General features: G+C 36.7%; 1 non-coding gene across 1 annotated transcript; it reads left to right on the top strand.

Moving 5' to 3' along the window:
- Nucleotides 1–5950: 5950 nt before the first annotated feature.
- On the top strand, nt 5951–6081 carry LOC122730255. Its single transcript, XR_006353447.1, has one exon. It is a non-coding gene; the product is annotated as a small nucleolar RNA SNORA31 (small nucleolar RNA).
- The last annotated feature ends 10181 nt before the right edge of the window (nt 6082–16262 follow it).

The raw sequence follows: 16262 nt of genomic DNA, 5'->3' as shown, positions 1-16262 counted from the left end.
ATCATAAATTGTAAATAAAAAGTATTTGTTGGACAGCATGGATGACAAAGGGCCTACTGTGTTAATTTTAGAATGAGGCAGTCAAAAGTTGGAAGGTTAGTTAAGTCTGTTCTCCTCCTGCATCAGTATCATTTCTTTCCTTAGCTAATACTCGGTGTTTTCACTTAATAATTTGCATTAGTGTACTGTATTTGTATGATTCTTCACTTAATGCATCAAGTATCAAGTTTAATAATGGCAAAAGCAGTCTTTGCAAGAGAACAGGCTTCCTCCAGTGTGTTCAAAATTTTATGAGATATTATAGTGTGGTAAAAAGTGAAAGCTTTTAACAGTAGGTTAGGATAACTGAAGGATGCCAGTTTTTGAAGGACCACCCTTTCGGAGAGGAGACCGTGAGGAACTGCCCGTGTGTCTGCTAAGCACTCCACTTCCGGGGTGTGAGCTTAAAAGCAAGGAGAGAACGGAAGTTGTTCTCTCTTTCGCTTACTCGCTCGCTGGCTCGCTGGGCACACAGACGCTGACTCAGGTCCTTGGTGATCAGCCTGGTCCTCCGTAATAGCACATGCTTGACTCGGTTGCAACCTCAGAGGTGGCTTTGGGATTTTGGTGAGTTCTATACGGAATATAAACTAAGCTTAGATCTAGGACTATTTATTTGTATTTCTACTTTCCTATTTCTCTAATCAACATCACCTTGTTTTGTTGGCTAATTCATTCCCAAACAATAAAAGCTCTAACTAAAGCTCAGAGGATTTTTTCACTTACTGGTCTGGAAGACATATATAAAGGAAAGGTTAAAGGGGAGTTTAATGCTCTTGTATCCAATTTTAAATCTCACCATAGAGAGATTAAGGGCCACATCCACTGTTACATTGGTTATATCTGCTTTTTGGTGATTTCAAAAACTTCTTAATATGCTTATTGTGACTGTTAATTTCTTATAATCATCAGCAGTAATCTTAGCCAAATGATGGTAGCCAACTTTTTTTTTTCCAAATAGAAAACCTGGGTTTCTGCATATGAAGTACTAGGAATAACTTTTCCAACAGAAACATCATTGAAGATATCTCAGCTCCATTTCAATTTTCTCTAATTCTTGGTGCGTACACCAGTTTTTTTGTCAGCATTTTTAGCCGTTGTTCAGTATTAGAAATGACCTTATATGTCTGATTACTATAACTTTGTCGTAAGCAACATGGAGAAGATTTCTCACTGGATAATTCCGTTCCTTGTTCAGATACAGGCTTCATGTAGGCTACCATGTCTTCATATCTCTTTGCATTCTCAGTTCCTTTTTTTTACAATTACATTTTATATTTTAATTAACATAAATATGTTTTCTCTCCTTCTCACCCAATAGTATCTTGGAAAAAAGATACAAAATCCTTATAAAAAGAAATGCATAATAAAAATTCCCTACTTGAATGTGTCTAAAAGATATATATCTTTTTCTGAAATCCATCATTTTTGTCAGGATAACATGTTTCATCATTGGTCTGATTCCAGACCCAGCATTTTATCCACTATGCCAATAGTATTCTATACATTCACATAACACAACTTTTTTAAACATTCCCCAATTGTCAGGCATTCCCTTAGTTTCTAGGTTGGTGGTGGTGGTGGTTTTTTTTGTTTTTTTTTGTCATTTTGCTGATTTCAATTAAATTCAATAAACATTTATTAAGCACTTACTATGTATCAGGCACTGTGCTAAGCACTGGGGATACACCCAGTCCCACCCAGAAGGAACTTATAATTTGATAGAAGACAATGTACAAAAGGAAGATGAAAAGTGGAGGGGGTAAGGACCCCAGGTTATGATGATCTCTGGAGTGGAAAAAAAGCAGAAGTACTGATAGAAAATGAATACCATCACAAAAAAAGGGGTTATAAATATTTTTATTCACGTAGGAACTTTTCTTCTTTATTTGCTGCATCTGTGTATAGACCAAGCATTAGTAAAGCGGTGTCAAAGGACATGCTCTCTTTAGCAGCTTTCTGTGTGTAATTCAAAATCACTTTCCAAAATGGTTGTTCCGTAAATTGTCCATTTTCCCACAGTCCCTCCAGCATTTGTCATTTTCTTTTTTGTCATCTTTGCCAAACTGATGGGCATGAGACAGAACTTCATAATTCCTTTAATTTGCAATTTTTTAATTAGTAATGGTTTGGAGCATTATTTTTTCAAATAGCTTTAGATAGCCTGAGTTTTTGTCCTTGAGAATCATCTCTTCATATCCTTAAATGATTTATAAGTTAGAGAATGTCTATTATTCTTATAAATATTAATTAGTACCTTATATCTTGAAGATGAAAGCTTTATTGGAGAAACTTGCTGCAAAAATATTGTCTTGGTTAATTTTGCAACTTATTGGATTTGTTTTGTGCATAAACTTTGACCTGAAGTCATCAAAATTATCCATTTTGTCTTTTGTGATCCTCTCTATCCTTTTGTGATCATGAACTTTTCTTCTACCCATAAATCTAAAAGCTAATTTTCTCTTGTTTCTCTAATTTGTTTATAACATGAATTTTTATGTCTTATTCAAGTATCCATTAGGAGATGATGTAAGGTATGAGATACTAGTCTTATTCTAATTTCTTCAAGATTTCTGTCTAGTTTTCCCAGCAATCCGCCCCCCCCATAGTCTTTACTCTAGTAACAGATCTTTATGTTTACTGAATACTAGGCTACTATGTTCATTTGCCTCTGTATTCATTTGCCTAACCTGTTCCAATAAAGGATGTCTTTATTTTAAAAACAAATTGTGTCAAATTGTTTGTATCAAATTATTTTGAGAATTATTATTTTATAGAATAGATTGAGATATGGTACTGCTAAGATTGCTTTGTTCCCACTTGAGTATTTTGCCTTTTATTTTTATGGTTCAATAAAGTAATTTCTTGGTCATTTAATTAGTTTGGCATTGAATAAGTGCATTTATTTAGGTGGTATTGTAATTTTTATTATATTAGTTAATGCTACCCATAAGCAAGCAATTCATGTTTCTTCAATTATCTAACTATCTTCATTTTTATAAACAGTATTTTGCATTGTATTTATATCATTCTTACATGTGTTTTGATAGGTAGACTTCAGCTACTCTATACATTCTGTACTTATTTATGGAATTTCTCTTTATATTTATTCTTGCTGAGTTTTATTGATATTATATAGAAATGCTGATAACCTGTGATTTATTTTACATCATGCAATGTTGCTGAAATTAGTGATTTTTTTCAATTAATTATAGGTCACTAGGGAGCTTTAAGTAAATTATTATATCATCTGAAAAAAAAGTGATGATATTGTTTCTATTTTATCTATGCTTGTCCTTTTAGTTTCTTTTTCTTGCCTGGTTGTCACAGCCAACATTTTTAGAACTATGTCAAAAAGAAATGGTAACAACAGGCATTCTTGTTTCACCATTCATTTTATTAGGAAAGACTATAGTTTATCCTCTTGAACTTCTAAAGATAAGCTTTGGTTTTAGATATATACTATTTATCACTTTTAAAAAGGTAGATTTATTCTTACATTCTTATATGTTTAACAGAAATGCATATTATATTTTGTGTTTTTTGGCATCTATTGACATATAATTTTTGTTGCTTTTGTGCAGCTAGACAGCACAGTAGATAGAGCACTGAATCTAGAGTCAAGAAAAACTGAATTGAAATTTAGGCTCAGATACTTACTAGCTCTGTGACCCTGGGCAAGTCACTTAACCTCTGTCTATATCAGTTTCCTCACTTTTAAAATAGGCATAATTGTAGCACCTATTTCCCAAGGTTGTTGTGTGGTTAAAAGATAATATTTCTAAAGCATTTTATAAACCTGAAAGAGCTATGTAAATGCTAGTTAATGTTATTAATCTTGTTAAGTTTATAATGTGATGTTTAAAATCTAATGTGGGGGGGGCAGCTAGATAGCACAGTGGTAAAGCACTGGCCCTGGATTCAGGAGTACCTGAGTTCAAATCCGGCCTCAGACACTTGACACTTACTAGCTGTGTGACCCTGGGCAAGTCACTTAACCCTCATTGCCCTGCAAAAAACAAACAAACAAACAAACAAAAAATCTAATATGGGTCCTTACCTGCCCCCCCCCCCAGTTTTTTTTGTGGGGAAACTTGCTAAGATTTACTGATAAATTCAGCAAGAGTTTAGGCTTTTAAGTATTTATTAAAGTGTATAAGAAGTTAGTGAAGAGAGAGAGGGTAAGAACAAATCTCTTATAGAATGGAAAACCCTAGCTTAGATCTATTTGGTATAGCCAGAGAGAAAATCTTGCCTTTCCCTAGCGGCCCACATGAAGTTCTGCCACCATGCCAAAGTCCCAGACAAAAAGAGGCTGATCCAGCGAGCTACCCTTACCTTTCTACTTCCTGTCTCCCTCCCTGAAAGGGGATTGGTCGAGGGTGGTCTCCTGTTTGATGCTGTAGTCCACAGCCTCTGAGAACAACAGCCTACTCAGGGCTGGCCAGGCATGGTCTCAATTTTATCTATCTTAAGTAGGTTCTCAGTCAGTTTCTCAGTCTCACCCAATTCAATCAATTTTCAAATCAATCTTCAGGCTTGGCCCCTGGGTGCCTGCCAAATCCCATTATTTTATCAAATTAGTTTTCCTAATATTAAGCCAACTCCACATTCTTGATATAAATCTAAGCATGCCATAGTGTATTATCTTTGTGATAGATAAGTTTTAGCCTCTTTACTAATATTTTATTTAAATTTTTGGCATCAATTTTCATTAGGAATATTATTCTATCATTTTCTTTTTTGACTCTTCTTACTTTCCATATCAACTCAACTCAATTTTTATCAATTACCTGAAAATTCTATATCTACATTGAGTGGTGGGAGAAGGCCTATGGAAATTCCATGATCTAAAGGAGGCATCAGTGGCTATATATAATATTTTTTTCAAAATTTCTCTTTTGAATAATTCTGTATTTTCTATTGTGTTATTATTTCAGTGGAATCCACAAGATTTATTTTCTTGCTTTCTTTTTCAATGGGTAAAATAAAGTATAATATTTATTCATTGTGTTACAGTCTTTTCTGAAATACTTGCTTATTATTCTTTCTTTATAAATTTAACTATTATTTAATTTGTTTCAGAGTTGAGCTTATATAGAGTTCTTATCTCTGAGACTTGTCTTTCACTTTTTTTCTTTATATACCCATAACCTAGCACCTATCTTGGCATATACCAGGTGTTCAGAGATGCCTGTTTACTGATTGATCCACTTTTTCATTTATTATTGGCCATTTAAATATGTTTTCCCCCACATTATTTGGATTCTCTTCTTATGATTGCCAGTGTCTACATGTTTTCTTTTGCACAAATCAATGGAGTTGAATGATCTCTGCCTTTTCCATTTGAGAATGTGTGGATCTAGTAAGGTGCCTTCTACATGCAAGCATGACCCCAATGGTAGAGGACTGTAGTGAGTTTTTATAGATCTCTTCCCTGAGGTATAAAAATGCCAGTCCTCTTTATTTTGTTTTGTTAGGACAGTTTGTTTATTTGTTTACTGTGGTGTTTTGAGATTCATATGAGTCACGGCCATGGCACAATAGATTACATTTCACCATAGCCAGAAATTTAAAATGAAAGCCTGTTAGGTTGTCTGCTGTCATTTTTACCAAAAGTCAGTTTTATGTTATAGATAGTTACATGAATAGTACTTCTCAGTGGTTAGACACAAGAAGAAGCATAAAAACCAGTCAATGAGCAATAAATCCCGTGAAGAATGAGACTTTATCTTATTCATTGTATTTTTCCAAATTCCCAGTACAAATCTATGCCTATAGTGGTACTAAAGAATTTTTTCTTTTACTAATTCTTTTGTATTGGGGTGGAACTAAGATGGTAGAGTAAAGGGAGGGACTTGCCTGAGCTCTCACAAATTCCCCTCCAAACAACTTAAAAATAATGCCTCATATGCATCTCTTTCACAGACCTGGAGCAGTCATGTCTGCTTTTAAGGTTTCCACTAAGATGGAAGAAAAAATTTCCTCATGCTTTCTTTCTGCCTGATTGTGGCAGTCTAAATTGAATAGGGGAATACATCTTTATGTGAATATTTTTAGAGTCCTTTTATAATTTTTATTTTTGGTAGGCATTTTGAAATAGAAGTATGACAAAAGTATCGTAGCTCTGCCAATTTGCTAGACTTTTTGAGGTTGAGCAAGTCCTATAAGATTAGTTTGGGATAGATGATTTAGAATTTTTGAATAATACAAGTCAGATTCTGAAATAGTAATTGTTGCAGAATGTTACCATTTTGATGATATGGGGGAGAAGTATGACTCTTAAGGTTTGAGGTCTGAACTTATTTCCAAGTCTAGCAGTATTAGCTTGCAGTTAAGCCTCCCACCTAAAGGTAGAGGTTGATGGTACCTGGAAGTCCCAGATTGATTTTTTAAAAAGAAGCTCAAGTGTTGAATCCTATAAATAAAACTGAGTTTTATGTCTGACAAAAAAGTAATGCCTCAAAATAAATTCTGGAGTGACAGAACCAATAAAAGGACAATATGAAACAAATTTTCTAGCCTAAGACAACTTAGAAGTTTTACAGGAAATGTCTGTCTCACTGGGCTGAAAGTTGAGCACAGCCCAGCACAGGCCAGGCCCCAGCAAGCCAGTATCAGGTCTTGGTGGGAACAGAACTGGCAGTGGTAGCTTTCAGAGTTCTCAGCCTGCATTTTGTAGGAGATTGGACAGTTGTTCAGAAGATTACAGGGAGTCCCTTTTTGACAGTGGATGCAATAATCTGTTTCATTACTCATATTCAGATCCGGGTCACAGTCCCAGGATGAGGAGGAAAACACTAGAATGTGTGGCCATAGGGAACTGGGGACCACAGTCATAGAAAAGAGCAGAAAAAAGAATGATTGTGGTCAATTATAGACTAGAGCACAGGACAAGAAGAACAGTAACTGTACTTTTTCCTAGATTATGCCACTTTGGAAGAACTAAAAACTAACACCCTCCCCGCCCCAAGATCTAGCTCTGAAAACAGCAGCATGAAAAACCTGAATTTTAGGACAGTGCCCCTTCCACCCTGGCAGCAGAGCCCAACTTTAACATAAAGTTAAGTCAAGAAATAGGGCTGGAAAATGAGCAAACAACAAAAAAAGAACCTGACTGCAGAAAGTTATTATGGTGATAGGGAAGATCAAAACACAAACTCAGAAGACAACAAAATCAAAACTACTATATCCAAAACCTCAAAGAAAAATGTGAATTGGTCTCAGGACAAAAAAAACCCAAACATTCCTAGAAGAGCTTTAAAAATTTTTAAATCAAATAAGGGAGGTAGAAGAAAAATTGGGAAAAAGAAATGAGAGTTATGCAAGAAAATTATGAAAAAAGAGTAAACAGGAGGCACAAAAATACTGAAGAATAGAATAATAGGCCAAATGGCAAGAGGCACAAAAATCCATGAAGAGATGAACTCCTAAAAATTGCAGAATTGGCTAAATGAAAAAGGAGGTTCTTTTATTTAATGAAATAGAGGACTTTCAAGCATTCTTGGTGAAAATCCCAGAGCAGAATAGATAATTTGACTTTCCAATATAAGACTCAAGATAAGCATAAGAAGTTAAACAGGAAAGAGAAATCATAAGGGATTCAATAAGGTTAAACTGTTTATATTCCTACATGGGAAGAAGATACTTGTAACTCCTAAGAAGTTTACCATTATTAGAGTAGTTAGAAGCAGTATACATAGAGGGCATGGGAAAGAGTTGACTATGATGGGTAATATTTAAAAAAAAATTAAGTGGTGAAAAAGAGGGATATACTTGAAGAAGGGGAAAGGGAGAGAGAGAATAGTACAAATTATCTCACATAAAAAAGTGTAAAAGAACTTTTACAGTAGAGGGGATAATAGGTAGTGGTGGCAAATTTCTCAAATATATAGAAAACTGAGTCAAATGATAAGAATACAAGTTATTCCCCAATTGATAAATGGTCAAAGGCTATGAACAGTTAGTTTTCTAAGAAATCAAAGCTATCTATAATCATATGAAAAAATGTCCTAAATCACTATTGATTAGAGAAATGCAAATTAAAATGACTCTGAGGTACAGAGAAAAAATATGAGAGAAAAGGAAAATGACATATGTTGAAAGTGATATAGGGAAAATGGGAACACTAATGCACTGTGGGTGGAGTTGTGAACAGCTCCAACCATTCTGAAGAGCAATTTAGAACTATGCCCAAAGTGCTATAAAACCATGCATACCCTTTGTCTTTCCAGGTTTTTCTGGTATCGTCCTGCTTGTAATTTTCTATAGCACAATACTATTCCACTACAATCATATACCACACCTTCTTCAGTCATTTCTCAATTGATGGACATTCCCTTGATTCCCAGTTCTTAGCTACCACAGAGTTGCTATAAATATTTTTTTGTACAATTTCCCCCCTTTTCTATGATTACTATTGTTAACTGTTTCCCTCTATCCTATTCTCTTCCCCATGATATTTACTCTATTATCTATCTTCTTTCACCCTATCCCTCTTCAAAAGGGATTTTGCTTCTGCCTGTCCCCTCCCCCAATCTGCCCTCCCTTCTTTTGCCCCTCTCTATCCCCTTTCCCTCCTATTTTCCTACAGGGTTAGATAGATTACTCCACTCAATTGAGTGTGTATGTTATTTCCTCCTTCAGCCAATTCTGATGAGATTGAGGTCTTTGAACCAATTCTGATGAGTGTTAGGCTCATTTACTGCCCAGATTAAATAGATTATTCCACCCAATTGAGTGTGTGTGTTAATCCCTCCTTGAGGCAACTCTGATGAGTTCAAGGTCTTTGAGCCTATTCTGATGAGTGTAAAATTCATTTACTATCCTACTCCTCCCCCATCTCTTCCCCACTCCATAAATCCTTTCCTGTTTCTTTCATATGGGATTTTACCCCATGCTACCTCTTCCCTTCACCTCCCCCAGCGCATTCCAGTCACCCCTAAATTTAACCCTAAAGATGTCATCATGGGGCAGTAGGTGACACAGTGGACAAGCATCCACCCTGGACCCAGGGGGATCCCAGCCAAAATCCAGCCTCAGACACAAGACAGTCACCCACTGCACAACCCCAGGTATGTCCCCCAACTCTAATTTTTTATGGTTCTCTAGGGTCTTGTATTTAAAAGTCAAATTTTACATTCAGTTTACATCTTTTCATCACGAATACCTGAAAGTCCTCTTTTTCATTGAAGTCCCATTTTTTCCTCTGAAAGATTATACACAGTTTTTCTGGGTAGGTGATTCTTGGTTGTAATCCCAATTCCTTTGCCCTATGGAAGATTATATTCCATGGACTCCTTTCCTTTAATGTAGAAGCTGCTAGATCTTGTGCTATTCTGATTGGGGCTCCACAGTACTTGAATTCTTTCTTTTTGGCAGCTTGCAATATTTTCTCCTTGACCTGAGAGCTCTCGAATTTGGATATAATATTCCCAGGAGTTTTCCTTTTGGGATCTCTTTCTGGAGGTGATCGGTGGATTCTTTCTATTTCTATTTTATCTTCTGCTTCTAGAATATCAGGACAATTTTCCCTAAGAATATCTTGGAAGATGATGGAAGATGGTTTTCAGGTAGGCCAATAATTTTCAAATTATCTCTCCTGGCTCTATTTTCCAGGTCAGCAGTTTTCCCAAAAAGATATTTCACATTGCCCTCTATTTTTTAAAAATTAATTTGGATTTGCTTTATTGTGTCTTGGTTTCTCATAAAGTTACTAGCTTCCATGTGTTCAATCCTAATTCTGAGGCGATTATTTTTGTCAGAGAGCTTTTGTACCTCCTTTTCCATTTGGCCAATCTGGCTTTTCAAGCTATTGACTTTTTTTTCTCATGTCTTTCCTGCATCACCCTCATTTCTCTTTCCATTTTTCCTCTACCTCTCTTACTGTATATTCAAAGCCATTTCTGAGTGTTTCTATGGTTTGAGACCAATTCATATTTTTCTTGGAAGCTTTAGATATAGGGGTCCTGATGTTGACATCTTCCTCTGAGGGTATACCTCTATCTTCCTTGTCATTAAAGAAGCTTTCTGTGCTCCTCACCTTTCTCTCTCTGCTCCTCTTGCATTTCTTTTACTTGACTTTTAGCTCCTTAAAGAGGGGCACCGTTTCTAGGCTGCAGTATCCCAAGCTTCAGAAGTCCCAGGTAGTATGATTTAAGAAGAAGCAGGTTCTTCACTCACCTGGACTGTTCCCTGGTCCATAGATGACCCCAGACCAACTTGCTTATCAACCAGCTTTGTGCGTTGTGGTTGTCAGCTTCAACATGCCTGTGCCCTTCCTCCACCTGGGCCAGTGCTACTCAACCCTACCTCCTGGTTCCCAGCAGGGGTGAAAAACACAAGTTCTACCTTGGCACCAGCATAGACCCCTGTGTTCTCCCCCCTGCCAAGAGCTCAGCCCTCTCACCATATTGTGAGCTTAGTTCTAGATGACACTGGTGCTGCAGCTGATTCAGAGGCTCTGAGGGGGTCTCTTTCTTTGGAGAGGCCTTCCTCGGACTGGATCTGTGTGAGGGTGGCTGTGGGGTTGGGTTCCACTCCTGTCTCAGCACAGCAGCTCCCTCCTTCCAAACTTCCAAGTTGTCCTTGGTTGGAAGATGATTTCAACACATTCTTCTGTAGGTTTTGCTGCTCCAGGAATTGTCCTATGGCATTATTTGGATGTTTTTTGGAGTGGTCATGTCATGAGTTCAAGAGCTCACTGCCTTTCCTCCACCATCTTGGCTCTGCCCCCTGTGCATGCCCTTTGACTCAGTAATTCCACTACCAGGTATGTATTGCAAAAAGATTTAAAAAAGAAAAAGGAAAAGGCCCTGTATGTAGAAAAATATTTATGGAAGTTCTTAAGAATTATAAATTGTGGGGATACCCATCAACTGGTGAATTCCTAAATATGTTGTGGTATATGATTGTGATGGAATATTATTGTGCTATAACAAATGACAGGCAAGATGTTCTCAGAAAAATATGGGAAGACTTACCTTAACTGAAGCAGACTGAAGTGAGCAGAACCAGGAGAACACTGTACAAAGTAACAGCAATATGGTGTGATGATCAACTATGAATTACTTAGCCATTCTCAGCAATCCAATGATCCAATATAATTCCAAAGGATTTATGATGAAAAAAATGCTATCCATCTCCAGAGAAAGAACCAATGGAATATGAATGCAGATCAAACTATACTTTTAAAATTTACTTTATTTTTCTTAGGGTTTTTTTTTTTGGTCTGTGTTTTCTTTTATAACATGACTAATATGGAACCATATTTTGCATCATTGCACATGTATATTCTATATTAAATTAGTTTTCTCAATGAGATGGTCCAGGAGGGGAGAAGGGGAGAATTTGGAACTCAAACTTTTAAAAGATAAATGTTAAAAGTTGTTCTTACATGTAATTAAACTATTTTATTTTATTTATTTATTTTTTTGCAGGGCAATGGGGGTTAAGTGACTTGCCCAGGGTCACACAGCTAGTAAGTGTCAAGTGTCTGAGGCCAGATTTGAACTCAGGTACTCCTGAATCCAGGGCCAGTGCTTTATCCACTGCGCCACCTAGCAGCCCCCTAATTAAACTTTTAAAAAGAAACAAAAGAGAAAAATAAAAATTCTTCTTTATCTCTTGGATCAAGACAATTATGATTATGCCAACTAAAAACATTTTGGCACTGGTTGATCAATGAAAAAGCAGAGCAGGATTATTGTTACCCAGTTTGAGTGTTCAGACATGGTTTGGAGCATAGCATTACAGAAAATCCATTTTTCTCCTGTATTCCCAGATTGCTTATGATCATCTTTTTACTGGAATGAGGTTCATTCTTTCTAACCACCCACTGCCATGATTCACAATGAAGAAATTATAGTGTCTACTTCATCAAAGACATGTTGTACAAATGGGGGTAGGGAGAATGAGGTGTGGGAATTCCCTGGTGAAATCATCCAGCAGGACCCCAGAATACGATCATGACACATCTTTTTTTGTTTGTTTGTTTGTTTTGTTTGTTTTGTTTGTTTTGTGAGGCAATTGGAGTTAAGTGACTTGCCCAGGGTCACACAGCTAGTAAGTGTCAAGTGTCTGAGGCTGGATTTGAACTCAGGTCCTCCTGAGTCCAGGGCCAGTGCTCTATCCACTGCGCCACCTAGCTGCCCCATGACACATCTTAAGACACATCTCATATAAGTTTATGCTGCAGTTTGAGCCAAAGAACAAGCTTCATGCTCATGCTTTATGTTCATGTTTCATGTTTTTTTTTAAAAAAACAACACTAGAAACAGCCATGTAATATCATGCTCCCAATTAAATCAATGACTATTTTCCTTCTAGTAATGACCAAGATTGTTTCCCATTCTATACTTCTCAACATGACCTTCAAGTATTACAGATGAAAAATGAGTTTTTCAGATGCCTTGATTTTTCAACTGTGAGCCAATAATTCAGCTGGGTCTTCACTTCTAAGGCCCTGACCCCATGACTTTGAAGGTCATTTCCTTGGATGAACTATATGGGCTAGAAGACAGATGAAAAATTATCTTTTTCACAGTGCTTGTCAAATGACATTATAAAGGGCTGAAGGCTTGTCATATTACATTAAGATGGTCATATTTTTAGTCATATCCATATTTTACTGTCATTGAAATATGCTAAAATGATAGGCAATATATGCCAAAGATTTATATTTCAATTCAATGAATGATAGGCTACATATGTGGAATGTTTGGAGTTATTAGCTATTAATAAAGGGTTACATTTTCTATGAAGATAAGAAAAGATTCCCTGAACTTCCACTATGGTTTTCTCTCATGTCTTCCAACTAAATCATTGTTCAGGAGTAAAAACACCATTTGTCTTGCTTTCCTTTATGTCTACATGAACCTTCTAAATAGAAAAATGCTCATTGGCAGCATATTGCTCCATAGTGGTTAGAGTGCTTTCTTGTGAGGAAATTTGTGTTCAAATCCCAGATCAGACAATTACTAGCTTTGTGACCAAAGGCAAGTTGCTTAACTTCTCTGAGTTACAGCTACCTTATCTGTAAAATGAGGAAAACAATACCTTCATTCAATAAGACTTTATTAAACACTTAATTTGTGCAAGGCACTGTGTAGGATGGAGGATTTTGTTACTCTGCAGTTAGTGTTTTAGAGAGTAGCCTAGGACATTGAGAGGTTAGGTAACTTGGTCAGGGTCATACAACCAATATGTGTTGGAGTTGGAGCTTGAATCTAGAAATTTTTAACCCTGAGGTTCTTTCTCTATCCTCTACATTATCCTGCTTCTTACACTAGGGAACACAAAGACATAGGAACTATATATTGTATAACATATATTCATAGAAATAAATATCAGTAGACGGAAACTGAAACAGTTATTTTAAGAGAGAGAAAGAATGAATAATTAAAGGGATCAGAAATGGCATTGTGAATGGAGTAGGCGCTTGAACTATGCTTTGAAAGAAGCTAGGGAATCTAATAATGTTGTTCTGATTAAAGTAAAGCATGTTATAACTATGTGCTATTATTAGCAACTAAGAGAATGGAAGACATAAGGAGACCAGAGAAACAGTTTAGTTCTCTCTCCTCACATTTTTATAGATAAGTAAACTGAGATCGGGGAGGGCTTGTCTAAAAGCCAAACAACGACTAGACGCAAAGTTGGACTAGAACCCAGTTCTTACAATCCTCAGTCCAGTGTTTTATTTTCTTTTATCAAACCATACTGCTCTTTGTAAATTGTGCTACTAAAAGGATTTTAGACTTATATACAGGGTGTCCCAGAAGCTTAAATCCTTAATAGATTAAAATAGTAACAAGATTTTTGGGACACTGGGATACTGCTTTTATAAAGCAGTATCTTTTGTAATCTTGGTCTTCAATCAATCAAAATGCTCCTATTAAGTACACAATATGTCCCGAAAACTGTGATTAGTGTGGGGAAGTGAAATAAAACAAATGAAAATTCTTACAAGAAGTTTAGATTCCAGTGAAGAAAACAGTCAGAATGCATCTAAGTATATACAGAATAAAGACAAAGAAAATAAATACAAGGTAGTTAAATCAAAATAATTTGGGAGGGATGAGAGAAAATAATGGGGTCCTGGGGGACCCAAAGGCTCCCCCCCACCCCGACTTGAGGAAGCCTTGCCTGACCTCTTTTAAGGCCAGCCCAGAGTCAGTAGGATTACAAAAGAAATGTATATTGACCTTCCAAACTACTTAAAGGAAGTTAACTCACCTAGTTGACCCCCCAAGTCATGTCAATGAATGGACTGGCCAATTAGCTTGGATCAATGTGCAGTGACCCACCTCTACCTGAGAGAGGATAAAAACCCTTGGGTCAAGGGGTGGGGAGTTCACTCTCTTCTTTCCCCCTCAGCTCTTCTTTCTCCTGCTCTTCTCACTGTGCCTATTCCGATCCTGGGATTTTATGCTGGGCCTGGGATGCTGGAGGAGGCAGACACTCAGTCCCCACTCTCTCTTCTTTCTCTATCTAGTTATGTAGAGCTTCTGAACCCTAATTCTGAGCAACGTGCTCTCTCTCTTTACTAACATTTAATATGCTTTAATAAATACTTAATGCCCCAAACTGGTGCAGTAGCCTTTAATTTATAAGTAGCAATATATTAGAAACCCCAGCTAAGTTCCCCAAAACTTAGGACAGAGATAGGCATCTCCATATAATTTCAAATGACACAGGGAGGATATTACCAGTTGGGGGAATCAGGAAAAATGGTGTTTTAGTTGTGTTTTAAAGGAAGCAAGGGTTCTCTGTATTGAGGTTATAAACCTAGAAGATTGGAAGAATGATAGAAATACATTTTGTTTGGCATATATTGAGTTTGAGGTACTGCTGAGGCCATATAGTTTGAAATGTTGAAGAAATAATTGGTGATGAAGGAATAGAAGTTCAAGGGAGAGAATGAGCTAAATATAAAGATCTGGGAGTCATCAACATAGAGAACATAAGGTATGGGAGCTGATAAAGTCACTGAGAGAAAATGTAAAGAGAAAAGAAAAGGGAATCCTGGAGAATACCTCCAGTTAGGGAGCATGATAGGGATGATGAGGGAGAAAAGGAAACTCATCAGGAATGGTTTGACAGGGAGAAGAACCAAAAGAAAGTAGATTTGCAAAAAACTCAGAGAGGAAAGAGTATCCAGGAGGAGAGGGTAGTGAATAGTATCAAATGCAGCCGGTAGGTTGAAAAGAGTAAGCACTGACCTGACATCATAAGATTTGGCAATCAAGAGATAATTGGTAGCTTCTATGTTAGCTGGTGGAGTCCTTGAGATCAACGACTCCCTTGTCCTTTTTTGTATCTCCAGCAGTTCTTGACAAATAGTAGGCACTTAGTAAATCCTAGTTGACATACTTAGCTTTTACAAAGGGTTATTTACTGAAAAGACATAGTAAGAACCAAAGGACAAACATTCCCCTGACCCAGAGTATATTCTCTCCCACACTACTTTGGCTTTGGTCATTTTGGAGGGAGTAGTTTCACTTGAGTAATGAAGTTGGAAGCCAGATTGCATAGAGTAGAGGAGTGAGAGAGAAGGAAGTAAGTGGAGGCAACAAGGGTAGATAGCTTTTTGTTGGAGTTTGGCTGAGAAAAGAAGGCTTTCAACTGATAGTTGAGTCAATAGTATTCCTAGATAGACAAAAATGTCAGTAATGCATCACAAGCATCATAGTATTAGTGCTTGGAATATTTCCAGTTATCTGGGGGACAGATAAGGCATATCAAAAGGAACAGTGACTCTCCTAACTAGAAACAATTACCTAGACAAGGTTTATAATACAAGTGTCCCCTGTAAGCTAAGCATACCAAAGAAAGGGTATCTGCTGTGGGGAAGGAGAATACAACCTACAAGAAATATTACCAGTGCTGGATAACTTCCATACTGGATCAACACTCATGAATTCAATCATGACTCGAAATATCTCAAAAACTTCAGTGCAGATTGATATTTGAAGTTTTCAATGAAATCAGTTTGGGCAGCCTATTTAACTTAGCAAAAACATTTAGTTTTTTTAAAAAAATCAGTTTAGTTTTCTCTGATCAACTAGGGTGATTGGTGAAGGAGTTCCATCCTAAACAGTTTTCTACCATATTGTTTTGCAAAAGTTTTTAAGGCACCAGAGGAAATCTGACTGACAACCAGATGCCAAAATGTGAAAATGCCTTTGTATTTATTTCTGTGTAGACTTATTCTGTGTCATCCC

This window comes from Dromiciops gliroides, chromosome 5, assembly GCF_019393635.1.
Source record: "Dromiciops gliroides isolate mDroGli1 chromosome 5, mDroGli1.pri, whole genome shotgun sequence".
Classification (NCBI taxonomy): Eukaryota; Metazoa; Chordata; class Mammalia; order Microbiotheria; family Microbiotheriidae; genus Dromiciops; species Dromiciops gliroides.
The sequence above is the reverse complement of the archived record's forward strand: the minus strand, read 5'-3'. Positions and strand labels throughout refer to the sequence as shown.